The sequence below is a fragment of the Balaenoptera borealis genome, assembly GCF_965194805.1.
Source record: "Balaenoptera borealis genome assembly, chromosome: 11".
Lineage (NCBI taxonomy): Eukaryota > Metazoa > Chordata > Mammalia > Artiodactyla > Balaenopteridae > Balaenoptera > Balaenoptera borealis.
The window spans coordinates 109423878-109451399 of record NC_138868.1 but is presented as its reverse complement, the minus strand read 5'-3'; the positions used below and the strand labels follow the sequence as shown (position 1 = coordinate 109451399).

The 27522-nt window shown below is 46.8% G+C and overlaps 1 protein-coding gene across 5 annotated transcripts in view; it reads right to left on the bottom strand.

Moving 5' to 3' along the window:
- NTM (neurotrimin) overlaps positions 1 to 27522 on the bottom strand; it is a 935126-nt gene that overhangs the window by 655329 nt on the left and 252275 nt on the right. The window contains exon 1 of one of the 5 annotated variants that reach the window (XM_082343118.1): positions 2008 to 2025. The exons of the other annotated variants lie outside the window; for them this stretch is intronic. The gene's annotated coding sequence lies outside the window, so the exon portion shown is untranslated. Of the gene's footprint in view, positions 1 to 2007; positions 2026 to 27522 lie in introns of those variants that run through there. 5 annotated transcript variants of the gene reach the window in all.

The window sequence follows — 27522 nt, the reverse complement described above, 5'->3', positions numbered from 1 at the left end:
GGACACAGTAATGCTGTGGGTGTGCTGTTTATAACGCAAATGGAATTTTATTCTCATAGTTCTGAGAGCCACAGCGTATGGAAACTATTCAAATATATCCATTGTTCTTATAAACCCTGTGGAAATTTTTCTTGTAAAATTAACATATACTCTATTACCTCCTTATTAATAGGAAATTCCAAGGCACTGACTTCATCCATTCCAGCAGACTGGCTTTTCAGTACCCCTGCCTCTGACCAACAAGGCAAACTAGCGTGCCCAAAGGGGAAGCCTGGGGGTGAATTCTGCCCCTCCCCCCAACACAACACCTGCCATCGGCAGAAAAGGCAGAATATCAAGACAAAGAAGAAATTACGTCGCAGCCCTTATTCTGTTGACAAATTCCAAAAAGAGATGAACTTTCCAACAAAGTCAATGACTCACTCAACCTTGATCCATAGGTAGCAAAGAGAAACCTGCATTTTGTGACAAAGGGGCTACAGAAAGCCCTATGGCTAAGAACCCCATCTTTGTATTGCCCTGTCAGGCAAGATTCTAGGATTGTTTCTTGGGTGCAGTTTTTCTGCATTTTCAAAACAGGTTCAGGGTGTACAGAGCTCTCTCTTGGGCTAGGATCCCGATAGAGGCAGCCTAATTTTCCCCATTTTGCAGGGTAAATACCAAGAAGCATTCCCAGGCCTGTCTACAGCCATGAAAATACAACGTGAGTCACTGTGCCTTCAGTGAAAATATAATAAAAGAACGCAAGATTGGGATATGATGTCATAAAAAGAGATGCACGGCGATTTTCCGGATACAATGAAACTTTTCACATTTCAGAGGAGGTAATTGCATTTTGAGCTTTTTTTTCCCCCTCTGTGTTGAAACTGAGGAAAAGAGAATTTAAAAAAAACAACCATGTAGCCAAAATTTAGAAATGGAACTAAATATCTTAAACAACAAATTCTTGTATTTTTGCCTCTTTCTAACATTTCTAATGTCTGCAGATTTGTCTCCTGTGTGTGGATGAGAATTTCCCCTCTGAGGACCACTGACTGAAGTGGTTTATACCTTTCTCTCCTTCCTCCCAACCCATCCCTCAATCAATTCTGTTTACCTCTCTTAACTGGACATGATAGGACCCTGCATTTTAAATATTTTTATTGAGTTGAGTTGTATGTTCCCCACCTAGATTTACAGACTATTAAATAGAACGCTTTACATTTCTTTCTTTCTCTCAAAGAAAATAGCAAATACACGTGGGCAGAGCCATCAGTCAATTATTTTAGTGGATCGTTCGCAAGTTATAGGAAAAATAAAAGTCCTTCCGCTTTAATCTTAGGGGAGAGCAATTGAATTTCAGAAGAGTAGAAAGCCCAAACTCATCTCGAACTTCAAAACACCTTCCCTGAACGACCAAGAAGAGGTAAGGCGGCGATAATGACAAGTCAGCCTCCAGCTTTAGATGCCGCTTTGCTGCAGACCAAGGAGAAAATAAGTGGTGTCTTAGGTGCAGCACCCAGGCAGGAATAGAAAAATACGTCCATAGAAACTAGACAGACCTTGAAGTAAATGATTCTTAATGTACCAGAGGATCTCAGTTTCACCACAAATCTCCCTTCTGTCCAGAAATTTCCGTTACATTTGCAGTCCTATCACAACAGGAATGTCCACCTTCCACTTGCCTAATTCTCCTCCTCGGGACGTTTGTTCCGCCTCTCCAGATGCAAGCACATTCACCTCTGTCTCCTCTACCAGCAAACCACAGCAACGTAGCTGATGCACAGCACCAGGGTGCAAAACCCGACCCGTTTCAGGATGGAAACCTCACCAGGGAAAGACTTCTCGGCAACAGCCCTGGGCATCGAGTGCTGAGAACAGACCTCTTCCCAGGAGCAAAGGCGCCACATGTCAAAAGCCACGGCCACGACTCGGACCTCTGGTCCTGGGGTAAGGCGTTCACCTCCGCTCGGGGGCGCCCCCCCCTCCCTGCCTGCGCAAAGGATGACGACCTCGTGGGGCACCTACCTGTACCGCCCTCGATGGCCACCTCTTCCCACCTTCCCCGTTTCTTTTCCGATCATTTTTTTTTCCACTTTAAAACCATCCAACTTTGCCTTGGGGATGAGCAGAATGAAATGTCACTTACCTATAAAAAGAGAAACAGAAGAGAAAGCCGTGCATCACATTACACACAAGCTTTTTGAAATCAAGGCCAGCTTCCGACTTTGAAACTTTAACAATGAGTGGATGTTATTTTCTCATCCTACCTTTCTATATTTAATGAAACTCGGGATTCTGCAAGAAGCCCATCCCCAGGGCCCAGCCTCCCCTCGTGCTTTCCTCTTGTTTTGTGGTGGGCGCTTGTCCCTCCCTGCCACCCTGGCCCCGTGCTGCCGGGTCCCTCTCTTCATAGAGGAAAGGGCAGGAGGATGAAGGAGGACCAGGCACCATGGAGACCAAGGGGCTTGGATGCGGGCGCTGAGCTTGTACAGTGTGTGGAGCCTCTCCTCTCGGGGGAGGGAAGAGGGGCGCATCGGGACCTGGGGTCAGTGCTGGCCAGTGCCTGCCCGGGAGCAGGGTGACAGCTCCCACAGGGTGACGTTCCTTGGAGGCTCTGGGGCCTCTCGGATTCCTCTGGCTCTGCGTCTTTCTCTGTCTCCCTCGCCCACCTCCCCCTCTCTCCTCCCAGCTGGGATGAACTCAGCCAAGGTCTCTATCCTCCCCACCGCCCACTTCATCACACAGCATCCAAGGGTGGCTTTTGTGCTCAGGGTTCACACCTGTTTCTACAGAAATCGCTAGTTATCGCAGCACCGTGAGGCCAGCTGAAACTTGCATGGGTGATTTTCTCTGGTCCCCTCCCTCCAAGTAGGATCCAGCCTGGTCCATCCACATCCTAGGAGACCCTCTGTCTGTGAACTAGGGATGCTGGGGCCCTTGTCTGGCCCCTGGGCTCCAAGGCACCCACCCTTCACACCACAGGTTCCTCACAGCTGAGCAAACCCCCAACCCCTCACTCTGCTACAAGGACGCCCGGCTCAGTCCCGTGTTCTTCCAAGAACAGCCCCTTACCGTGCCAGGTCCCAAATCCCCTCACGTGCTCAATAGTTTAAAGTCGATTTTAGTGGGCTGCTATTATCTTTTTCTTATTATGCCTGAATAACTCAGTTCTTTTGAGCCTCTTCTTAGAGATTTAGTTTTGTTTTTTCCCCTCCAAGCTTCTCTGAGAACCTCTACAGAGGACACCCCAGAGCTGAAGGTTGAATAGAAAGGTTACCACTTATTCCCCGTTTGACCAGTTCTAAGGCTGCATTCATTCCCCAAAGAGTTTTCCACTCAAGAAGCTCTGCTAAGGACAGAATCGTGGTTGAATATGGACATGCTGTGTCCCCTTTGCCGTGGAGATTCATGACCACATCAGTATCTTAAAAGCTTGGAGAAGGTCCATAGAGAAGAGCCACGCTTAAGCTTTTCCTAAAAGTATGTGACTCAGAAACTTTTCTTCCTACACACAAATTAAAACCTTCTTCTCTGCTACAGAAGGATGGTTATGGTGATGTCTTTTATGGGTGTTACACTACGAATAACTGATCAGGTTTTATCACAGGCTGTGGCCAGGGACCAGGAGAGCAAGGCCCCCTCCCTCCATGCCCTGTAGGAAGCACGGCCCAGGACCTGCATCCCAGGCTCTGGCTCCACCCCTCACCCGGTGTGAGACGTCCACCAGCTTGCTTGGCCTCAGCGCCCTCATCTGAGAGACGGAGAGGTTTCTACACACCCTGCAAATCCCACCAGGATGTGACGAGGCGGGTATGATCCTTTAAATGTGCTCTGTAAACCGTAAAGGGCAAATGGTTTTCAGGGCTTGGTGTCCAGTCCTGGTGTCTTTGGGCTGCACTCCTGGAACAAGACAGACAACACTGGGCTCCAGCTGCCCCAGGGAGACGGTGAAGAACACGGCTTTTGCACTCCCAGCGAGTGAGAGGTCTGGACTGGTGGGCCTGGATTACTTCCCCGACTCTGCTCCCCAAGGGAGGGAACTGATCCCGTAGGCCTTTCTCCATCTTTAATATCGAGGCCTATGAGTTTCCCTCTGTTGCACAAGAATGATTTCTCTGCCTTCTCCGTGTTTACACCTTTCAAAGCTTGTCATCCTGCCCCCTCTCTGCTCTGTGGCATTGCCGCCGGGCAGGTTTCTCAGTAGACCAGGAACCTCTAGGTGGGCGAAGTAGAGAGAGGTGCTGAATCAGATCTGGGGGAGCAATGCCTTGTCTGCCTCCGTTATTTCTCTTACGTGAGGATAAACGGGCATTAAAATAATGACGTTTCAGTGTAGGTACATGGATACAAGGAATGTTCCGCTCTGGTGGGGCTGTTGATAACGGGGGAGGCTTGTGTAAGGTGGTGTGTGTGTGCGAAATCTCTGTACTTTCTGCTTGATTTTGCTGGAATCTAAAACTGCTCTAATGCAAATAAAGAATAAAGCTTATTAATGTAAAAAGTCACACGTTCTAAGGTTTCATTTATTCAAGAAAATACAGCGGACCCTCGAACAACACAGGGGTTAGGAGCGCCGACCCTCCCCCCCAGTCAAAAACCCTCATGTAACTTAGAGTCGACCCTCCTTGTCTGAGGGTTCCACATCCGGGGATTCAACCAACCCACAGATTGTGTGGTACTGTAATATTTACTACTGAAAAACATCCAGTGTAAATGACCCTGCACAGTTTAAACCTGTGTTGTTTAAGGGTCAACTGTATTCTTGATCACAATCTATGTGCAAGGCCCAGAACTCTTTCCTGCAGAATAGGAGAATTCTAGATAGTCCTCAGAATGCCTTTTACTGGGCCACGTGGAAAGAATGGGAAAAAGGGCTTCCCTGGTGGCACAGTGGTTGAGAATCTGCCTGCCAATGCAGGGGACACGGGTTCGAGCCCTGGTCTGGGAAGATCCCACGTGCCTTGGAGCAACTGGGCCCGTGAACCACAACTACTGAGCCTGCGCGTCTGGAGTCTGTGCTCCGCAACGAGAGAGGCCGCGATAGTGAGAGGCCCGTGCACCGCGATGCAGAGTGGCCCCCGCTTGCCACAACTAGAGAAAGCCCTCGCGCAGAAACTAAGACCCAACACAGCCATAAATAAATAAATAAATAAATAAATAAATAAATAAATAAATAAATAAATAAATAAATAAATAAATAAAAGATTACTATAAAAAAAAAAAAAAGAAAAGAAGAATGGGAAAAAATGGGGCAACGTCCCAGCCCTGGGAGAGCTTGGAAACTCCATGGCAAGAGAAGAATACAGAAAGTTCGGGAAATCCTATTACATGATGTTCCAAGTTTATCTCCCCACCATCCCCTCGTCTTTGGGAATCGGACCTACGATTTAAACCCAGCTCAAGTGCCGGGAGGTCTCTGAGGCTGTCCTGTCCACGTCCCCAGATGTATTACCCCTTCCTCGGAGCCCTGCTGCTACTGCTTGCACTAGCTTTTAGTGTTTCTTCCACAATGTCAATGGTTAGAGTCTGTTGTCTCCACTCTGCTACTACATCTTGACTCTGCAAACCTGCCAACATCTGGCCCAGATTTTACTGCAAAATGAGTTATAAGAAAACTTTAGGTTCTCAGAAATTTTGAATTTGGAATTGCAGGTAAGGGACTGTGGATCTATATACACCAGATACTGTGATAGCTCTGGGGCTGCAGAGATGAAAGATGTGATCCCTGACTGCTTGGAGTCTAGGGGGAGAGTGGACCAGGAAGCGCTGAATTACAAGCCGGCATCAGGGCTGACACGACGGGGCAGGCATGGGGTGCCACGAGAGGGCCGAGCACCGGCGTCTTTCACTTGGGTGCTGAGAAGAATATAAAGGGAAACAAACAAACTGGAAATCAGTGGAGAGGATCAGGGAAAACTTCAAAGAAGAGGCTGGCCTTTTTCGAGCAGCTCCAGCTGCAAAGCTGCATTAGAAATCCGCTGCTCACCCTGGGTCCTCCATCCCTCCACAGCAAGGTCACGCTCGCCTTCGTTTTCTGCCTCCTGTCCTGCATCATTCTTCTGCGAAGGAATTCCCCACTGACCTGTCTCCGAATCTAAGGTGGGGCTCGGATGCTCGCCTTTCTGAAGGGCTTGGGATGCAGACAGGAGCTGCCTCTGCAGACAGGCTCGCCTGACATTGTCTCTTCTCAAGGCGTTGCAAGCCCAACCCATTTCAGTGATTTTCCTGTCTGCTCTTTATAGGGCCATCGTAAAACCACAAGTGGTGACAGCCTGACTGTTCGTGATAGTTTCAACTGCAGACGGTCTTCTGCAGACCTCCATTCCTCATTTTAACCTGAGTGTGAAGGCGGCTCTGTTAACCCATTGGGTCCCACAGCCAGGACGCTCCTTAGCCTTTGAGAGTTAAGAAAGGATGCCCGACCCCCAGGGTGTCTCACGGAGCACCAAGGACTCAGGCGAGCCTGAAATGTACACATTCCAAAGGTAGTTCAAGTGCTCTCCCTGGAAATGGGTCTTCTGACAGTACAAGTGTTTATACTGACAGCTGCATACTTATTCCAAACTTGAGCCCAGACTAGCTCTTCTCAAGTCCTCCCTCTGATGGCCTTTGGGCCTCAAGGGAAGGGAGACAGGATGAAAAGGCAAGTGCCCGGGTCCAGAGCTGGCAGTGCCTGACCTCTCCTGTCCTGCTCTTACACCCACTCTGCAAAGTGGGAATCTGAAAACCCATCCACAGGAGCCCCATCCCACATCCTTCAGCAGCATCTCTGTAACGGACCACACATGGCCAAGCCTTCAACTCCTCCTTGGCACCCATCACAGCTCTGTGCCAAATCCCACCAGGAGGGAGGGCTCCTAAAGACCTGCAGTTATTCTCCTGATTCAGAGACACCACACCACAGCCCGTGCTGTACTGCAGGAAAGAAAAGCAGTAAGAATTGCTTCTGAGTCTTTTGAGGTGGGGAAATGACGTGGGATCATCTAGAGATGGAGAAGTTTTAGGCAGGTATTCTAAAAGGCAGTGGGTTGGATTTGAAAACTCTTTTCCAGCCAACCCTCGAATGGGATGGGGGTGGGGTGGAATCTCTCGGGCTCATCTCTGGGTTCCCTTCTCCCCAAAGCAGAACTGCTGAGACGCAAGAGCCTCCACTTTTGCTAACCACATCCTCTCCATGCTCTGGAGACAGAGGGCTGGTACTAATACTTAATTGGTGGGAAACCCTAGGCCCAGGGACATGCCAGCTGGACTCTGGTGAATGCAGGGGGAGCGAGGGAAGGATGGGGAGAACTGACGGCCAGTCTGGCTGTCGCTCACGTGTCCTCACATCCTTTCCTGGGGTGAAGCAGGAGCTAGCAGCATGGCCAGAGGTGGGTGGGGACAGAGGCCAAGACGGGCAAAGCATTTCATCCCAGCATCAGAAGGGAGCTGTTTCTATGCTCTCTGAGGCTGCCACTGGAGACCAGAGCTCCTCTGAGTAACGCCTTTCCTTTCTCCTCACTACCTCACACAGAGCTTGGCTGGGTAGATGTTTTCTTTTTTTTCTGGTGAGTATATTTCCTGATTTTTACAATCAGACATGTGCTCAACATCCAGGAGAGCTACATTTTCCTCCCTGCCAGCCCCACCCTCCTTTCTCCACCACTCCTCAGTGGGGATTTGGGGTGGAAGCGGTGTCAGGAGAGGGGTCTGGGACTAGGAGCAGGGACGCAGCCCAGTGCACTCATGGCACAGGTAGGGGAACAGCCACCGGAGCAAAGCCAGATGTACCGGCGACTCCCCTGCATTCCAGAAAACCCCAGACACTGGCACTGACCCCACCTGGCCGCACAGTCCCTGTTTACCTGCGACTGTCTCTGTAAAGGAAGGTGAAAGGTACCAGCTTAGACGGTACTAATTAGCATCTTCTCCTAATGACTGGGCAAACGTCCCCAGATTGCTAAGAATTCCAGAAAACAAAAAGCATAACAGCCAAAATTCTGGGATGGGATAAGGATCCGAGGCCCCCTTTCCCGTGACATCGGTGGTTCTCCACTTTCAATGCCCATTAGAATCGCCCGAGCAGATTTAAAAATCCCAGTTCCCGGGCTTCCCTGGTGGCGCAGTGGTTGAGAATCTGCCTGCTAATGCAGAGGACACGGGTTCGAGCCCTGGTCTGGGAAGATCCCACATGCCGCGGAGCAACTGGGCCCGCGAGCCACAGCTACTGAGCCTGCGCGTCTGGAGCCTGTGCTCCGCAACAAGAGAGGCCGTGACGGTGAGAGGCCCGCGCACCGCGATGAAGAGGGGCCCCCGCTCGCCGCAACTAGAGAAAGCCCTCGCGCAGAAACGAAGACCCAACACAGCCAAAAATAAATAAATAAATTTATAATAAAAAAAAAAAAAAGCTCAAAACCAAGCAAAACTAAAAAATACATTAAAAAAAAAAAAATCCCAGTTCCCAAGCTTTGTCCCAGTCTAATCAAATCAGAATTCCTGGGAGCAGGACCCTGGCATCACTGCTTTTGAAAACCGCCCAGGTGATCCCAACCTGTAGTGCAGCTTGAGAACCAGTGAGGTAGAGCAGGCCTGAGGACCCCCAGGGGGCTGGTTAAAGGACAGGCTGCTGGGCTCCAGCCCCCATTTCTGATTGAGCCCGTTTGCGGTGTGGCCTGAGAATCTGCATTTCCGGGGAGCTCCTGGGTGAGCACATTAGACAGACCCTGAGGCTCTTTGAAAGAAACATGCCCTGGAGGGGTTCCTCCCCGTTACAACTGCAGCTCCTGGGACTGTGAGGACCCTGAACTTCCCACCAGCTTCTCTGGAACCGACGTAAGGGTGTGGCCCTGCCACTGGGAAAGGGGGCCCACCTGGCTCGTCCTCATCTTCCCAGGGCTGTGCCAGGAAGGAAACATTTCTGTGAAAGTGGCTTTGCCAGCAGAAAGGGCAGGAGGCCGGAGTTCCCTCGTCCCACCTCCCCTGCTGCCAGAGGTGGACTTGACTCCTTTAAGAAGGAGCCGTACAAGCTACCAAGCAGCGCCCTCAGGCAGGAAGGAGGGTGTCGTGCGGCGTGACCCCGGGGACAGCCATGAACACGAGGATATACGTGTTCTACGTCTGCTGAGTCAGTCTGTGAGCGGACGACCCATTAGACAGGCAGGAAACCACGAGGCTGTCGCACTGTCTTCCGGTAGAGAGTCGGGCACGTGCTCAATCAACAACCGTTTCATAAGCTCCTCCTGTGAGCGCCACATGCACCTTTGTGATAAGGCTGGAGGCCGTGATAACCTGAGACGAGGTTTTCTTTGCTTGGACTTTTGTAATCGACAGCCCTCTTCCAGCAACATTTTCTCACCAGAGCTTCTTGTCACCCACAAGCCAGTCCCCAGGAGAGCCTAGAAGAGGCTAAGGGGGCAGAGCCCGAAGACAGGGTGCTTGGCTACCATCTCCATCCGTGTTCTCATACCGGAAGCTGCTCCAGGAGCCCACACGTGCGGGTGCCCCCAGGCTCTGCCCAGGACCTTCTGGCAGGACCCGAGGGCAAGCCGCCCTTCTGCATCTGGCTAAACAGCTGGGGACAGCGGCAGCCGGCCTGCCTGCTGAGTGCACAGCCCCTGTTTCCACCTCTTCCAGGACTGCTGTGTTCGGGGCAGACCCAGGCCCACGGCAGACCCAGGCCCACGGCAGGGAGGTAGAGGAGTTCCCAATGCCCTCCCCTCGGCCACACTGCAGCAGGGGAGGGGCGAGTGGGGGGCTGCATTTGCTCCCTCCTTCTGAGCTTGCTCACACAGTAAAACACAGAGGCCCCGCTGTGACTGTTGATCACATCCAAAGCAAAGGCAGGTTTTGAAATTCATCCGAGATTTCTCCCACAGCTGCAGCCAGCCAGGCCTGAGCCTTGCCAGCCCCCCACCCCACAGGGCCTGCTGGCTGCTGCCAGGCCTCCAGGGGGAGCGGCGAGGGCTATGAAGCTGTCTTTCTATCGCCCCACCTCTGCTTCTTGAGGCTAAGAGAGACACTAGGTAGAGGAAGACTGAAAGAACAGAGGGAGAGAGAAAAAAAAAAAAAAAAAGAACACATTCAGCAAAAAAATGCATAAAAAGGGAAAAAATTTAAAAAGAGACTGCTGAGATCTCTTTCTTCCTTCCTTCCCCCTCCTCGTTTCTGGAGCTGGTTCAATGTTGCACACTGTGTCCATCACTGGGGACCTGGTGACAAAGGCCTGCTTAATCCAGGCCCTGGTGAGTCATTGCAGAGGCTCCTCATGCAGGCTGGCAGCTGTACTCATGCTCTAGCCTATGATCTATGGAGTTGATGGGGATTTTAGGAGATTGGTAATAAGGCTGCCCAGTAAACAACCTGGCAGAGCAGTAAAAGATGAAGGCAATTCACAGGTTGCATTCTAAGTGGATCTGGGAAGGCGGAGTGACTGCCACCAGCAGCGCCCGGACGTGCTAAGAGGCCAGCCCCGCTGCAGGGAAGAGGAAGAACAGAGTGTGACACACCTTCCCTTGTTGGCTGGTTTACTCATGACACAGTGGGGAACGCTCCCCCCTCTTCCCTTCTGGCAGCCCAGCAGCCAGGGGAGGGCAGGCTGGACAGGATCGAGCTCCAGAGCTTCTGGCCCCAGACTTCTGACTTCCTGGAGCCCCTAAGGAGGTAAAGGATGGACCCTTTCCCAACCCAGGACTTACTCTGGCTCTTTCCAGAGTGAGGGGAGTCAGCTGCTGTCTTGCCCCAAGTTGGACTGCTACCTATTTGACAACACTGCCGAGGCACAATCTTCCAAAAAGATCAACAGCGAGAGTGGGTCCAGCACTCAGGAAGGTAAGCTCCCATCTGCGTGGACTTGGGCCTGGGGCCCCTGCCACGGGAACCGAGACTGGACCCACCATCTTGCATAGTTTTGGTTTGTGGCCACTGGAAATCTGAGTATTATCTGGACACCGACCTTCCCAACGAATACATTTGGTTGCCAAGGAAGCCTCATCAGAAACCTTAATGTATTATCTCAAACCTTTTCTCCCTGGAAAGTCATCACAACGACAGTTCCTCTATTCATGTGCTGTACAGCATCCAAGGTCCTTTCATGCACCTCCTTACTATCACATTTGATAAGCAGTCTTACGACGTCAATATTCTTTTACATTCCCACATTACACATTACATTTACATTCACAAAGGAGGAAACATGTTAGAGAGCCCGTCAGGTGCCCAAGGTCACAAGCTGTTAACTCCTAGGCCTAGAACTCAGTGGCAGACCCTGACTCTGTGCCCATATTCTGAGGATTCTGATGGAGGGCTGCCAGCAGGGGCCGCACCACTGGCGACCACCTCTAAGCCTGTGGTCGACTGCATATGGAGCTCCTTGGAGCGGCACAGCTGATCAGCTGCCCTAAGCGTCCCTTCCTCGTGGGCTCCAGTTTGGTTTTTATACTCTCTTCATTTATTCTCAGCCTAAGAGGCCAAACACTGAGACTTGCTAGTTAGCCCCAAGCTGGATGCATATCCAAGAATCCTATGGATATCGGTGAATAAGCTTTATTCCGTGGCTTCTACCAGGGAATCCCACACATTAACTACCAAATGTGTCCACTGGATTTGGATCCAGATAGTAACAAGGAGTTAATTCTCAATAAATGGTTTTAATAACTGGTCGGTATTTATTCAACTTGTTTTTGACTAGATATACATGACTTGAGTTTATATGGTGGTTACTATGTGTTAAATGAAAATCAACTGATTATCAAAAATGTACTTACTGAAGATTAATTCTGCAATCGCCACCTACACAGAATCTATCAAAGCAAATCCTCAGTAAATGCATATTTGGGAGCTTAATTTAAATTGTTTTTACAAAGCAAACTTAAAGAAAAATCTTTCCAGGGGAGTTGGCAGTTGCAGAAGCCAGGAACTAGAGTTTCTTGTTAGGTTAACTATAAAAATGATAGCTTTCTCGGTCTTTTTCAGCTATAGATTTGTAAATCACATTGTACCATAAAAACAAGAAACAAACAAAAAAAAAACTAGGATTCCTGATCAGTAGATTTAAATTTACATGTAGTTTATTGATAATAAATGGTGTCTAGATGCCTGAAAACATTTGGAGCTGGCACTAGAGTCACTCCTTGGCTCCAAACAATAACTCATTTATCATCCCAAGAGGACTGCAGAGGGATTTTTAGATATTTCCTTGGAATTGAATAACAGAATTTCCCAGTAAGTTTATTTTTAAAAAATTAAGTATTTTTTCTGCTGCAACGTAAGCCCATTTCCTTTAACGAGACCATAGCAGTGATGAAGACTAGTCAGCCACTTTTTCCTAATATTCCTCAACACAACCCTTCTTAAACTGATGATGATGATGGTGGTGATAACTGTTTATTGAGAACTTTCTATGAATCAGGCCCATAATCTCATTTTAGCTTCATAAACATCCTTTTGGCAGTTTTGTTATTTTTGCTGTTCTTCAGTCTTTACTGAGAAAACAAGGAAGTCTAGATCTAGTCTTCGATGTAGATCTAAGCCTAGCTTCTTGGCATCTTTGGAGAAGAATGGGGAGCAGGGGTAAGCTGAGGGCCTGGAGAGAAGGCTGAGGGCCACCGTCATCAGATGAGGACAAAAAGGCAAGAGAAACAACAGCTCCCGGCCAGGTTTCACAGACGTAACTCTAAGGCCACACCTGAGGTGTGTGAGGATGTGAGGGTTTGCCCTCCACGTTTAAGAGGACCTTGCTCTTTGCATCATCGGGGAATGAAGAGATGTCATCTCCAGGGAAAGATATGTGCTGCCCTCAGGCTGTGCCTTTCCCTCTCGAGAACATGATCTCTTAGTAAAATGAGAGGTTTTGCACTCTGCACGACCTCACAGTTCTGCTACACCGGAAACAACCCGTGGGACTTTGGACAGCCCTGCACCTACCTGGACCTTGTTTCTCTCATCTGACAGACGTGGAGGTAAGAGTAGGTGATACCTAAAACTCCTTCTTGTATAACTGCCTATGGTGCACTTCATCAGGCCAGTGGGAAAGAAGTTTGTCCAGACTCTAAAGCCATGACCTGGCTCCACTTTTGACTTGTTGACAGCTTACTTGATCTGTACGGGAAGGGCTCATTCTAGGGAATGCTAACTTTGCAAAGCAAACACCCCAGACGATTTTGCTCCAGAAGTTAAAAAAGGAAAGCACAAATGACTGGCTATTCAGAGACTGCTGTCCACTTTCCTTTCACCTACCTGGCCATCTCTATTGTCCTGGATTCTAGGGAGATTTAAACAACACACACACACACACACACACACACACACACACACACACACACACACCCGTTTCTTATCTATGGTGCTTCTACTGAACGAGGTGATTAACTCCTTGACCTTATGGAGCTCTAACATGACCTTGGAGAGTAGATAGAATCTTGTTATCTTGTAATGAGTTTTATGGCTTATTTCAGTCCATTTTAGCCATGTTTCTCTAGTGATTAAGGCAATTATCAGCCTATGCATTTCAAGGTTATGAATTATGGAGCTCTCTGCAGGTACTGAAAGGGGCTTGGGAATGCTCAGACCGCTTCTCAGCCCATTCAATACTTATCCTGCCCACCCCCCACCCCATAAACAGACACTGCATTCTATTTCTGGAAACTCCACCCTATACTCAGATATGGCTATCAAAGCAATAACTTTTAGATTTGACTGATTTAAGTAAATTCCCTGATCACCATTAATTGGCGCCATGCACAGTATTTTAATTACTATCATTATTACTTAGGATTTAGGGAAAGAAATCTTTCTATCAACGCAATGTCACGGAGGGAGGGGCAGTGCTAATCTGAACACAGGTTGTCAGCCTGTCTCCAGGCACCTGGCACATGACACCATGAAACGAGCAACACTTGGTCCAACATCGGAGACGTCATGGGCCCCTTTTGTCTCTGAACTGCTTCCGTATCGCAAAAAGTAGTTCATGAATATTCCTTAAGAAGGTCTCCGAGAGAAATGGGCAACACATCTCGGGTTCTATGCCTCACGCTGTAAAATATAGAGAGAGGACAGGAATGTGACGGGGGTTTCCATGCCACTGTCCACACCTCCACGTATGATCGTTAAGGTACTTTAGTTTTACAAAGAGGTGGGCTGCTAAGAGTATATGCTACCAAGGGAAACTAGGTCCTGAGCTGTACTTAGCCTAGGATACACAATATGCCTAAAGGAAATTACCTAAAGTATTAAAATCATCATTTCTAGTGGGCTAAAAACAACAACAAGCTTATTTATAAGCTACGTAAAAGTTAATGTTTTCTCCCAGCTTTGGTCCCCAGGAGAGCTTGGGACACTAGTATTTCTACCCAGGATGGTGTAGTGAAAAATCAGATATGAATTTGTGTCCTGTTCCATCATTTACAACTATATGCCTTTGGACAAACTGTTTGATTCTAATAGGGCTTAATTTTATCATTCATTTAACGAGGATGGTGTATAGAATTCAGAAAGTTGGCAAGCGTCTAACGAGGTTGTGTATAGCAAATGCTCAGCAGACTGGGAACCTCATTGTCTGTGGGCTCACTCAGCCCTCATGGTGTTTTCTGTAGCCTGCCCTTCCCTGTACTAGAAGCTGAGCGGTACCCCCAAAGGCATCTTTCCTGTGAGTTCTACATTGTTGCCCCTGCACACAGTGTGGTGGTTGCCCTCCGAGAGGCCATTCTCAAAGGCCGGAGAGGCACTGGGCCACCCCTACCGCTCTTTAATAACCCACTGAGGTCCATCCACGCACTTCAGAAAACCCTTCATGGTGAGACTCTCAAGTCTGCAGTAAGCTGTGAATTTCTTTCTTTGCCCAGGGCTCCTATTTTCCCTGCATCAAATGCTTCTGAGTCTCAAGGACGTGCCTTGCTATTTCTAGACCCCTCTCCATGATCCACTTGACCTTTAGCTAAGGAAGATTGGTGAGGAATATAATCCTACCGATAAACGTGTGAGATTTGAGATGCATTAGCCCAGAGTTCTCAGGTGGTACTGCATGGGTCTGGAGGCTAAACTTCCTATGCACAGCCCACGGCCTGGGAGCCCTGCAAACAGTGCATTGGTTACATGTCCCCTTTCACGTTTTCTGGCTCCATATAATTAAGGGCTTAGGGCTTTTACACATCCCTTTGTGAACACATGGTAGTGTGAACATGGCCCAGAAACACTGAGCACATCCTTGTATTTCTTCTATAATATAAAAATCAATACCGAAAATTAGGAAATATGTCTTATTGGGAATAGTAGGTTAAAATGGAAACAAAACTCCAAATGTTGAAAAAGTGGAGACTGAAGACCCCCCCAGAATTCATTTCTTTTCAATTTCCCACCATACAGTTCTGGTTGGAGGTGTCAAGGATGTTCTGATGGTTATCAACACACACCCCAGAAATTCCTGGTCAAATTGCAAGATTTGGCAGAGAGATTCTAAGTGTGAGACAATACACAAAAAATTTTAGTACCCTTTATGCTAAAATGTACTATAAAAAAGTAGAGCACAATAAAAGAAAATCTGGAACTTCATCTAAAATATGCTTCTAAGTAGACCATGGCTTTGAATATTCTGAGAAAATAATTGACTTGCAGGAATGGAAGTTCTGGACATCTTTTCAAATTGATATTTGTAGAAAGAGAAGGAAATGGGTTAAGGTCTGGAGAGAAAGTTGGATGTTCAGAGATTTTTCCCTGTGAAGTTTAGAAGTTGCGTGCGTCAAAAGTAGAAACAGAAAGGGCTGTGTGGTAGAGTTGAGGCTTTTGGGTTTCAGTCTCTGCCTCAGTCCTGGACTCCACGGATGCAGTGTGAAGCAGCCCTGGACCACACGTCACAGGCTGAGCAGGGCTGTGTTCCTATAAGACTTTATTGTAAAAGCAGGTGGACACGCCAGACTTGGCCAGAGTTTACCGAGGCCAGTCTTAGATAATCGCTGTGTATCTGCCCTTGAAGCCCATCCATAAAATAAACTTCCATGCTTGTCCATTTCTCTGTGTCGACTGTGTAGGTACACTTTTTTAGTACATGCTTCTGTAAAGTACACATCTGCAGTTGAGCTCAGTCTTGGGGTTTCATGCTCTTAACCGTTAGAACCTAAGCTTTGTATTTCTCCTTGCAAAGGCCAGGCATCATGGACATTTTTGATGGTGTAGAATGGTGTTGAGGCCATGATCCAATCCCCCAAATTAGCTGTTCATCCATTCTGTGTGCCCCATTTAGCCTAGTATCTACAGACCTATCCAAGCTCCTATTGGGAGAATCATATAATAAACAGAATATGTGACCTTCCCAAGGGGAGCCTCCAATCCAACGGGGGAGACAAGAAACATAAGTACATATTTTTAAAGACGTAATAGAGTTGGTCCTTGAATCACACGGGTTTGAACTGCATGGGTCCACTTGTACACACATATGTTTCAAAAGTAACTACTCCAGCACTACACAGTCAATGCTTGGTTGAAACCACAAACGCAGAGATATTGTGGATATAGAGGACCGATTATAAGTTCTATTCGGATGAACCCCCATGTTGTTCAAGTGTCAAATGTATAATTATGTATAAAATATAGAGCTAAATATATGTATAATCTCCAAGAGCACCTACAAATCTAGCCATGGAGACCTAAATGCATAAGAACTAGAAGAATGCCAAAATAAATCATTGGAAGAATGCTTCATGGAGGAGGTGAGTTTTAAAACTGGGTGATTGTATTCAAAGAGGAAGGCAGGGCTTGAGGATAGAGAAGATTCCCCAGGTTGCCTCCTGCCTTTGCCATCTCTCCAGCTACTGGGCCCTGATGCAGCAGGACTCAGTGCTTTGTAGAAAGGCTGAGAAGAATCAGCACATTTGAGAAGAGAAAGGAGGCATCTCTAAAAGTATGATGGGGATCTCAAGTGTGTGGCCTTGTCATTGAAACTAGACCTCTCACCACTTTCTTATCGCCTTAGGGGGTCGCTTAACCTCTCTGTGTTTCAATTTTCCCAACTGTTAAATGGCTAATAATAGCATCTACCTCCTGTGGTTACTGCGAAGTTTCCTTACTGTAAATGAAGCACTTGAAGGAAGGTCTGGCATGCGGTAAGGGCTCAGTTCCTGGCACCTTTCTACATGGGCACGAGAACACAGACCCCCAAACCGGAGCCCGGGGAGGCCTGGCAGTGCACTCGTTTGGCAGTGTTTCAAGCCTGTCCTCTGCAGAGGAAGCGTTTGGAAACAACGCACAAAATGGGATAAATGATGAGGCACGGGCTCCCATCATAAAGCACCTGAACATACATGGGCTTATTGCCATCCTAAATTCTTTTTCAGGAAAAAAAAAATCATTTCCCTTCTAATCCAAACTGGCTAAAGGAAAATGTATCTTTCCATCCTCTTAAGACAAATCTATCATGCTGATAAAATATTCAGGGAAAGAAATTGAGAAATGCTGTAAACTAAGTCCCTTATAATAAGTCTGTCCCTAAAACACATATATGGTTACGAAGAAAATCCATATAGGAAAGGATTTCCCAAGCAGTGCTGGTGTCGTGCACAATGATCTTATGTAGTATTTGGTACAACAACGTTCTGTGGCAAGTAACGAATTTGGACCGTCCCTGAGCAAAAGCAGACCGCTCAGCAGAGACCCCCTTCTGCTGGCCTGGTGTGGTTTTTTTGGCCATGAGTCTGGGGTGGAGGGGACATCTGGCCAGTAATCAGTCATGTGAATTGGAAGAGGAAATACCTCAGAGCGATGCCAGCTACAGGTCCTCGAATGAAGTTTCTCAACGTCCCACCATTTTCTACTGGAACCAGAGTTTCAGGTGGTCACATAGATCACATATGCAGGGATCACCACCTAGGTTCACCCAGATGCACATGTTCCATGTGGCTAGAAAAACGGTTAGGTACTCAGTCTAACTGGTGCCTTCAAGCATCTGCCACCTCCCTCGGCCCCTCCCCCCGCCACATCACTGGTCTTAGCTGGGAAAGAGAGAGGAGGCTGAGGAAAAAAGGAAGGAATCTCCCAGGGAGACTGCACCTAACCTCTCACACAGCTGGCCAGAGCCAGCACCTCTGGGAAATTCCGCAGAGGTAGTCTCATGACGGATGATGATAGGATGATAGAAGAAGTGCAGAATTTCTGTGCACGTGTGATTATGGCCATACTGCAAAAATCCAAGCCAGTCCCATTTTTTTTAGGCAACACTTATTTTCAGGCTACACCTCAGGTCTCTGTTTGAGGATTCCCAGGTCTCCTTTGTACAGCTCTCCACGCACACACTCGGAATGAGTTTGGCCAAGTGAACTCTCGGCCCACTCAGTTTCTGTGGCCCGCGGAGCTTGAGGTTGATGAAGGCAGCTCTCACCGCATTGTACTGTTGTTCCAGCAACTGGACACAGTAGGAAGTCAGTGAATAGCTGATGGATGACAGACAGGGTTGTCGGGCGGGACCAGCCGCCCTGCACCTCCCCGTGGAAGAGTGGGTTCCCTGCAGCCTCAGGGTGAATGTGAGCACAAGATTCTGTGCACCACAGTCAACAGTGGGAGCTGAGCGGAGCCCCAGGGAGTGCCTGGGCCGGGGCACAGGACAGTAGTCAGGAAGCTCTGGAGGAACAGAATTCACATCATTTGTCTCTTGGGTCTCCTGCCCTCCTGACAAGCACACAGAGCTCCGACTGTCACAGCTCGCAGGTGCACCCAGGTACCCCGTGCTCTGGAAGAGTCAGCAGGCTCCTACAGCCCCCCGCCAGAGCAGGCACAGCCAGGACAAACTGGCACGTGGAAAACGTCAGAACAGCAGGTGTCTCCTGCTGACAGAATCATCCCTTAATTCACTCTGAGTTGTGCCATTTAATCACCTTGATCCATGCTTTGTTTTACTAAAGTGAATGTCACAGATTGGGTGTTGCTTGCTGGAAATAGCGACAGAGGCTTGAACGCTTTAGCAATGGGAGTTGAAATATGATCTCTCTTTTTCCCTGGATCATTTTCTCATTCCCCTCTTCTCGAGTTCCTTTCCAGGCTTTTTTTGTTTCTTTTAAGCAGAAAATGTAAAATATTAAATTTAAGCAGAAGTAAAATTAAGCCCTCTGGAAACAATTCTGAGAAACTGAGCCATAGCCTGACTTAATTAAGAAGCGATTATGCTGAAGAGCCTACATTAAGGCTTCACATTTCTGGTACAGACAGAATTGCTTTTAGAAAAGTCAAGTCAGGCAGCAAAGGGGGACTGAGGGAGGGGCCAGGATGGTAACTGGATAGATGAGAAAACGCAGTGTTTGTTGTCGTGATGGGAAAAAATAGTAGAGGAAGTGTAAACTGGTTTGGAGATTTCTCAAGCCCATCTTTCAGGAAGGTCAAGATGAGAACATGGGTGACCATCCCTATTGCATCCAAGCTCTTTGGACCACTCCAGGAAGGGCCATCTCCATCTCCCTCCCTTTCCTTCCAGCTCAGGTGTTGGAAGAGGCAGGGAGAATGGGCTGTGCACGTAACAAAACTCCAGGGGACGTGGTTAGCCCCCTGCTGCTCTCAGGATGGCAACAACTAATTAGCCCCACAAATTTATGGGCTCCAGGGATGTGACCAGATGTGTATTTAAGTTAACAGAAGATTCAATTTGTCCTCCATTAATTCCAGAGTGATACCTGAGTTTATTGGAGTTTTACATTGTTTCATCTATTTCAAAGTCAGTTCTCCCACTTCCCCAGATTGTCATTCTTTTGACAAGCAACTGTCTGGATCTCTCCAGTTTCTAGAAGGGAATACTGACTCCCCTCCAAACTGCTTTGACTTCCTCATATGCCGGGGACTCCTGATGGGGCTTCAGCCCGGAGCTCTCTTCCCAATCCTTCCTGTTTTCCAGGCTCCATTCAACCTGATCAGTTGTTCCAAAGTTGTGCCAGGACATGGTTCTCTTGTCAAAAATTTAAATAGACCTCTCTTTTTTTCTCCACTTCATTTAAGAGGTATTTTAGGGATCAGAAATCTTAAAATCCAGAATATTGGAGCTTTAATGAAACTCAGGGATTATCTACTGCAGTAATTTATAAGCTGGTGTCCTGCTCATGGCCACCAATGACTCTCATCCGTGCTGCTCTCTCCCAAGAAGGAGGGGCTGCAACCCAGAGTTCCCCTGGGAGAAGGCAGGCAGACAGACAGCGTACACACGCACAGGGGCCTCAGTCAGCGAGGTTCAGCTCTTCCTGCCCCTCCTGAGCTCACGAGGGTTCACGCTGGTCTCAGTGAGACTTCACAGAGGCAGAGCTCTGCTCCCAACTCCTAACACCTGGCTGAAGCCAGAGGCACTCCTCTATAAACTGCTTTATTTTAGAAGGGTTCCACTCTGAAATAGCTGTGGAAAACCCATTTAGTCTATCACATCTCTTCTTATAAATGAAAAAAAAACTAAGGCTTAGAAAGGATAGTGACTTGCCCAAGGTCACAGTGCTGACCAGCTCTTGACACCCCAAACAGTCATGCCCATCGTTTCACAGAACTGCTCAGCCTAGTGAATTGGGGAAACATCATCATCACCATCACCATCATCATCACCACCATCATCACGATCATCACCATCACCATCATCATCACCACCATCATCACCACCATCACCATCATCATCATCACCGTCATCATCACCATCATTATCACCATCACCATCATCATCATCACCATCATCACAATCATCACCATCACAATGATCATCACCACCATGATCATCACCATCATCACCAGCACCATCATTATCACCATCACCATCATCACCATCATCATCACCATCACCACCATCGCCATCACCACCATCACCATCATCATCATCACCATCACCACCATCATTATCACCACCATCACCATCATCACCATCATCATCATCACCGTCACCATCACCATCATCATCACCATCATCACAATCATCACCATCATCATCATCATCACCATCACCATGATCATCACCATCACCATCATCACCATCAACACCATCATTATCATCACCATCATCACCACCACCATCATCATCACCATCATCACCATCATTGTCATTATCATTATCATCCTCACCACCATCATCACGATCATCACCGTCAACATCATGTTGATCTGGGTACCAAACATAAGTCTGATCAGAGAAGTTAGCAAGTAATGACAACTTGGATGCACATTAATTGGCCTAAGGTGGCAAACAAGAACAGAGAGACGGCTCCTAAGACTACTGTTTTCTTGTGCAGACTCACTTCAAGCCTCTTGAGCAACATCATTCCCATAATTCTCTTTGTATTTGTACTGACAGCAAACACTAGGTGCTGATCTTAGTGTCTAGAAAATTCAGGTGACTTGTTTAATAACATAATCTGCAGGAGAACAGAAGGTAGACACTAGCAGCCTTTGGTCACTGATGAGAAGTCATGGGCCCAAGTCATACTCAACCTGGGCTGAGCATCAAAATCACCTCTGACAATTTTAAACAACACTGATGTTTCGGGCCCTCCTGGAGATTCTGATTTAGTCGTGCTGGAGTGGGTGGGACCAGGGCATCTACCAGTTTTAGAAACCGTCGCAGGTAATTTCCATACTGAACTAGGATAAGGCCACAGGGTTGTGAGTCCCAGCACCTAATTGAAGTCACCTGTGCAGGGCGGCATCCTGCTGTCTGGCCTGTGAACTAGAATTTCAAGGTTTTTTCCAAAGCAGTGCGATAGTTGTCCTCATGAACAAGACAAGAAACAGCAAATCAGATGAATCCCATGGTTCGGGCAATGCCAAAGCATGGCTTATGAGCGCCTGCAGGGCAGCCTCTGTTGGGAAGGGTACCTGTCCTCCCCAAGTGTGACCTTAAAAGATGAGAACAAGCCAGAGGCTCACGTTCTGCTAATCATCTACTCTGAGATACATGGATCTGAGCCTTTCATGAACCCATTCTTGTTTTTAGTCTTTGTCTCATTGTCACAATAATAAGTTACATGTGTTGATCCCTCCAGCAGGAAGAAGTACTGCTTCTTTTGATTTGGCCTCATACTTTTTTCTGGCCTAAGGAAGCCCTTTGAAGACTATATTCTTCCCAGCTACAAGAAGGTTACAGAACCAGCACGGAATCACAGAAGAAAGAAAACAAAATCATCCTCAGAATTGGAGCTCCTCTGCTCCAGTCCTGTCCTCTCCCAGGTGGACACTCCGTCTTTCCCGGCACAACAGAACCAAAAGGGGATTTGGCCACAGCCCCTCTTTGAAAGGCTGCCAACTTCTCCCAAGAGAGTGTCAGGAGAGGCCTTTGCCCAGTGGGCAGGGGCAAAACTTGTGCTTCGGGAATAATCTCTTCTACCTGTTGGTTTAACAGAATAGTTAGGTCTTGCAATTCCCCACAGTGTGAGGACTAAATATCTGGCCCACCAGGTAGGAGTCTGTGGCGTGAGGTGAAAGGCAGCACACAGCATTTTTTTAGATTTTCTACACTTTCCTATTGAAAGCTGCATTCCCACTTCAACTGTCAAATCCTATCTCATAAATAGCAATTTTACTTGTAAAATAAATGTTATTAGCAAACAGAGAAGGGCCAATCAGCAGCTTCTTAGGAAATCCCCAAACCAGGAAAAACAAAACCAGTATCAGCATCACTTTACATTCCAAATGGTGTGACTGCACTTTTTTCTATGCTGACAAACATGTTAACGTTCTAGAATACCTCTGCGTGAACTGCTGTGACCACCACCTTCTTTGTTAGGGAGGCAGTGTGAGATAGTAGTGCCAATGTGGGTTCAGAAGGCCTGGTGTGAAATCCCAGCTCTACCAATTACCAGCTGTGTGACCTCAGGCAAGCGGCTCAACCTCTCTGTGCCTCTGTTTTCTCATCTGTCAAATGGGGATAATAATAGTGAACGGACTTTTAAGGTTGCTGTGAAGACTGAATGAGTTAATTCATGCAAAGGTTTCTAGAAGAGTGCCTGTAAGAACTTCATGAGTCTAAACTGTTATCATTGTTGTTAGTATTACTATTATTCTAAATTCCAGCTTTTAAAAGTGTTTTCATATGGCATACGGGGTGAATTACACTGTTTGGTTCTAGAGATAATAAAATTATGACCAAAGAGATTGTGCAAGATCTCCCAGCTATTTGGTGGCAAAGCCTGGAACTAAGATCTAGTAGCTTTCTAGAATGCAAACCTCACATAAGGCAGGACCTTCAAACCATACAAAAGGGGGTGCAGCTCGGGCGACATAAGAGGCACGTCTTGACATCAGCACTCCCACTTCAGCCAGAACAATTCCAGAGTAAAGCTTCTTTATCTGACTTACTTATTAGGCATCCTCCTACGCCTGCTTTTGAATAAAGTTTTCCTACATTTTTAAAACTCAGCCCATTTGACTCTTTCCTACAACAGTAGTGTTCCTAACCTTATCAGCAGGGGCACAATTTTCCAGTAATTGGTAAATTTCATGAATTGATACATTCACACTCATCCTTCCAGAAACATTTACCCTGCATGAGAACCAGGATTTCTCAAACTACAAGGGGCTCTTCAGGTAATAATGGCCACTCCACTGAGGCCGTGCTGTGCCCGGAGCAGCAGTGTGACCTGGCAGGGTCCGGCTGTTGAGGACAAGGGGCCACTGGGGGAAACTGGTACTTGGTTATCAGACCGCAGAGGAGCTGAGCTACAGGAAGAGGCTAGAATCAGAGTCTGGGAAGCCAATAGAAAAGTCTACCATTTTTTTTTGAGAGTGTATTTGCTCCAAGTTCTTTCATTTTTGTCTCAACCTTGCAACTTCTCTGCAAGATATGTTCTCTTGTGTACCACCAGGGCTAGCTTGGCTTTCGGGAGGTAAAATTTCAAGCAAAATATCTATTTAAGGACAGTGGTTTCAAATTTTTGTTTTTATTCTTGTGACTTGGGCACAAGAACTGGAAAGAAGGGAGGTGGTGGAGGAGGTGGGCAGAGAATAAAATTAGGGGCAGATAAGACTTACCATCGACAATGGTAAGGGGGACCAGTTCTTGCTTTGCAACTCATGACCCTTAATTTCAGGCCAGGCTTCCTTGTCTAGCAGAAGGGACAGGAATGAGTAGAGAAAGCCGCTGGCCTGGCAAAAGCAGGGGTGACCTGGACAGCACGACCTGGATAGAGAGCCAGCTGGAGAGGACCTGAGAGTACAGGTGGGTCAGATGAACCCAGTTCGGGAACCAGGGGAGGAGACGTGCTATAGGTGTGTGCGAGGCCCTGAATACATCCATAATATCCACACACATTCCTTTGAGACTTTACAGATTACTTCCCTAGCAGGTGGGATGTCTCTCCTGCTATTTGGCTTTTTAAAATTTCATTTAATTTTTTTCTATGGAAAATGACTCTGGCCTTCCATGGAGAAAACAATCTCAGGATCAGCACGCATAGCTGGCCAGAGGCAGGTGTCCCAGCCGCACAGGGCAGACCTGACTGGACTTGGTTGTTGCAGGGACTGAGCACTGCAGAGTCGGGCAGGTCACCGGGAGGCAGAGTGGACGGCCTGGGCCTCCATGCTGGCATCCACTGCCTTGGAAAAAGCAGCAAATGTTTCCTGCAGAAGCTGAGAGGTGAACAGGGGACTATTTCTTTGGTCACTCCTGAGCAGAGGTCACTATGAAAAACGCAATGTCAAAGCCCAACTCTGCCCCAAACTGGGCCAACTCCAACTGCAGGGGAATTCAGGAGACAGCTGACGTGGCTTAGAATCCCTTGTGACGTAGGGACAGTGGCCTCGCAGAAGATGTGCAGGGACTTGCTCAAGCTTACGCAGTTGTGAGGGGAGGAGTTGGGAGAGCCTGGATCAGCCTGATACTGAAGCCTGCTCTTTGCCCACCGAGCACAGAGATTGTGCCACTGCTACTGCTGTAGCTGCTGCTACAGGCACCCATTTAAAAAGAACTTCATATATGACAGGTGCTCTGCATGATTTTACTTAACACTTACCACAGCCTAATGAAATGTAGGACATTATTATTTCGATTTTACAGATGGAAGAATTGAGGCTTAGAGAGGTTAATACCCAGGGCATGATTGGAACTCTGATCTTTCCAAATCCAGGACCAGAGAGTTAAACTTTTCTTCCAGGTGGGGCTAGATATCGCCTCCTGATTCTCCTACAGAATTGCTGCCTGTGGTTGTGCAGAACTGGGTAAATATTTAAGCAAGATATTACTGCACGAATTATGGCTGAATGAGTATATAGACCTTACGTGTGTATACACATATCCATATGTAACTTCTACCTTGTGTGGAGTGCCAACTATGTACACGACACTGTTCACGTAAAAGTATTACTTCTCATGTTTACAATAACTACACAAAGCAGAGAACATTAGATTATATCATTAAACTCATTTTACAGAGATAAAAACGGAAGCTCAGAAAAAAAAAAAAAAAGAATTGTCATGGCACACAGTAAAGACCGGAGCAAGGATCCAAACTTCTGCTGTTTGAAGAAAAAAACTCACACCTTTTTTTTCCCCCCTGCTGGGTTGTCCTTGTGTAAAACGATCCTAAAGTGACTTCAGAGAGCAATGATAAGACCTCTCCAGCATAAAGCCTTGGGAAGCACATTACAAAATAAGTTTACGAGTGTTCAATATCAACACGCTTTTGGTCAGTGCATTGAAATCACAGAAAAACTAGTTTAGGCTTAGAAGGAGCTTGTTTTCATTACTACATTATGCAGAGGAAGAGTCTCTTGGAGAAAGCCTTTTTTTTTTTTTCAGGGGGCTTCAAAATTTCCTCTGAGCAGCTCTTTGGAGAAGAGTTATTAGAATTTATTTTCAATTATACACCAGAATAAGCCTTCTGCAGTATAGTTAACTTTCAATTTCAGCCAGTTTTCGAGGCATTCAATCATAGATGCCTCAGTGATTAAGAATCTATGTTGCAAAACAATTCCCACTTTGCAACAATGCAGTCAAACAGATCTACAACTCCTAAGATGTTATCCAATGCTTTTTCAGCTCACTGGTGAAGTGAAATAGAATTTACCAACCATCCCCGTTTACCCAGTATGCTCCAAGCTCATTTGCAAACAGATCTAGGGAGGTGGTCTGCTTTGGATATTTATGACTTCCGGCTGTGTGTTTTCTCCTTCTACTCCTAATGTGCACTGGCTGAACATCACACCATGAGGGACAGAACTCCTCTCCGTGCAATTCTGAAAGTGCTCTCCATGGTAGGGGTTCTGATTCATTAGGAAGACCCAAACAGGTTTATATCCAGCTGTTTGCTTTTCTAAATTGCATGGTTGTGTGTGTGTGTGTGTGACAGAGAGAGAGAGAGAGAGAGAGAAAGAGAGAGAGAGGGAGAGAGGGAACCTTGGGTGAAACACTGAGAAAGATATGCAGCCAACTTAAACTCTTCCTTTAAAAGTTTGGAAGACAGGACAATCTTAATAAATGTATAGAAAACTGCATTTCAGAGATTGAATCAAGCCATAATAATCATTTTTGTTGGGCCTCGCTTTTAATACAATGCCTCAGACATGAAGTTCTGATTGAAGTCCATGGGACAGGCAAGCTGGTAAAATGGGTGAGGAGGAGGAATAAATTGGGAGTTTGGGATTGACATACACACACTACTATATTTAAAATAGCTAACCAACAGGGGCCTTCTGTATAGCACAGGGAAATCTGCGCCATGTTCTGTAATAACCTAAATGGGAAAAGAACTTGAAAAAGAATAGATACTTGTCTATGTATAACTGAATCGCTTTGCTGTACACCTGAAACTAACACAACCTTGTAAATCAACTATAGTCCAATATAAAATAAAAATTTAAAAAAAGAAAGAAAAATATGGGTGAAGAGGAAACAACAGCCTCTCAAAGAGGATTAGCTTCCCATTGACTGAGTGAAGTCTGCAATGTTCCCAAATGAAACACTCCTGAGTTCAGGACAGCCCCCTTGGGAATGTACAGCTAACAGAATATGAGAGGGTAAATCAGAGCTCAATTTTTGAGAAATACTTCAGACGGACTCATTTGCCCTCTCCCCTTGCTGCCCCCCCAGGCTATGGTGGGGTAGAACGCTGAACACCTGTCTCTGAACAGGTCTGGGGAGGAATGAGAACATCAGAACAAATAGATGGTCTGCACAAAGCTACCCAAGAAGGATCCAGATGAAAGCGAGTGCTATGGCAGCTCTGCAATCATGTTACAAAAAATAAAAAGGAAAAAACGAACAAATCAGAAATAAAGAAATTTTGCTTGCAAACATCAAATGAAGAACCCTGTATGAAAGAAAATCTCATTTGAAATGCATGAGAACATTCTCCATGAGTGCTTTGTGTTGTACAATGACTTGGTAAGAGCATGAATGCAAAATAAGAATTACAAGAAAAATTGGAAAACTGTAGACTGAGATGAAAAAGTAAGTCTTGGATCTAAGACCCAAACTGAAGATCATTTCAAGACTAATCAATTGGGGCCATTAATAAAAATGAGGACACAATGGACATTTCAGTTACTGGCATAGAGGAAAGACTTGGGGTATTCTTAGGACAGAGGAAAAAAGACAAAGTGATTAAAGAAATTAAGCAGAAGATAATGAATTATGGA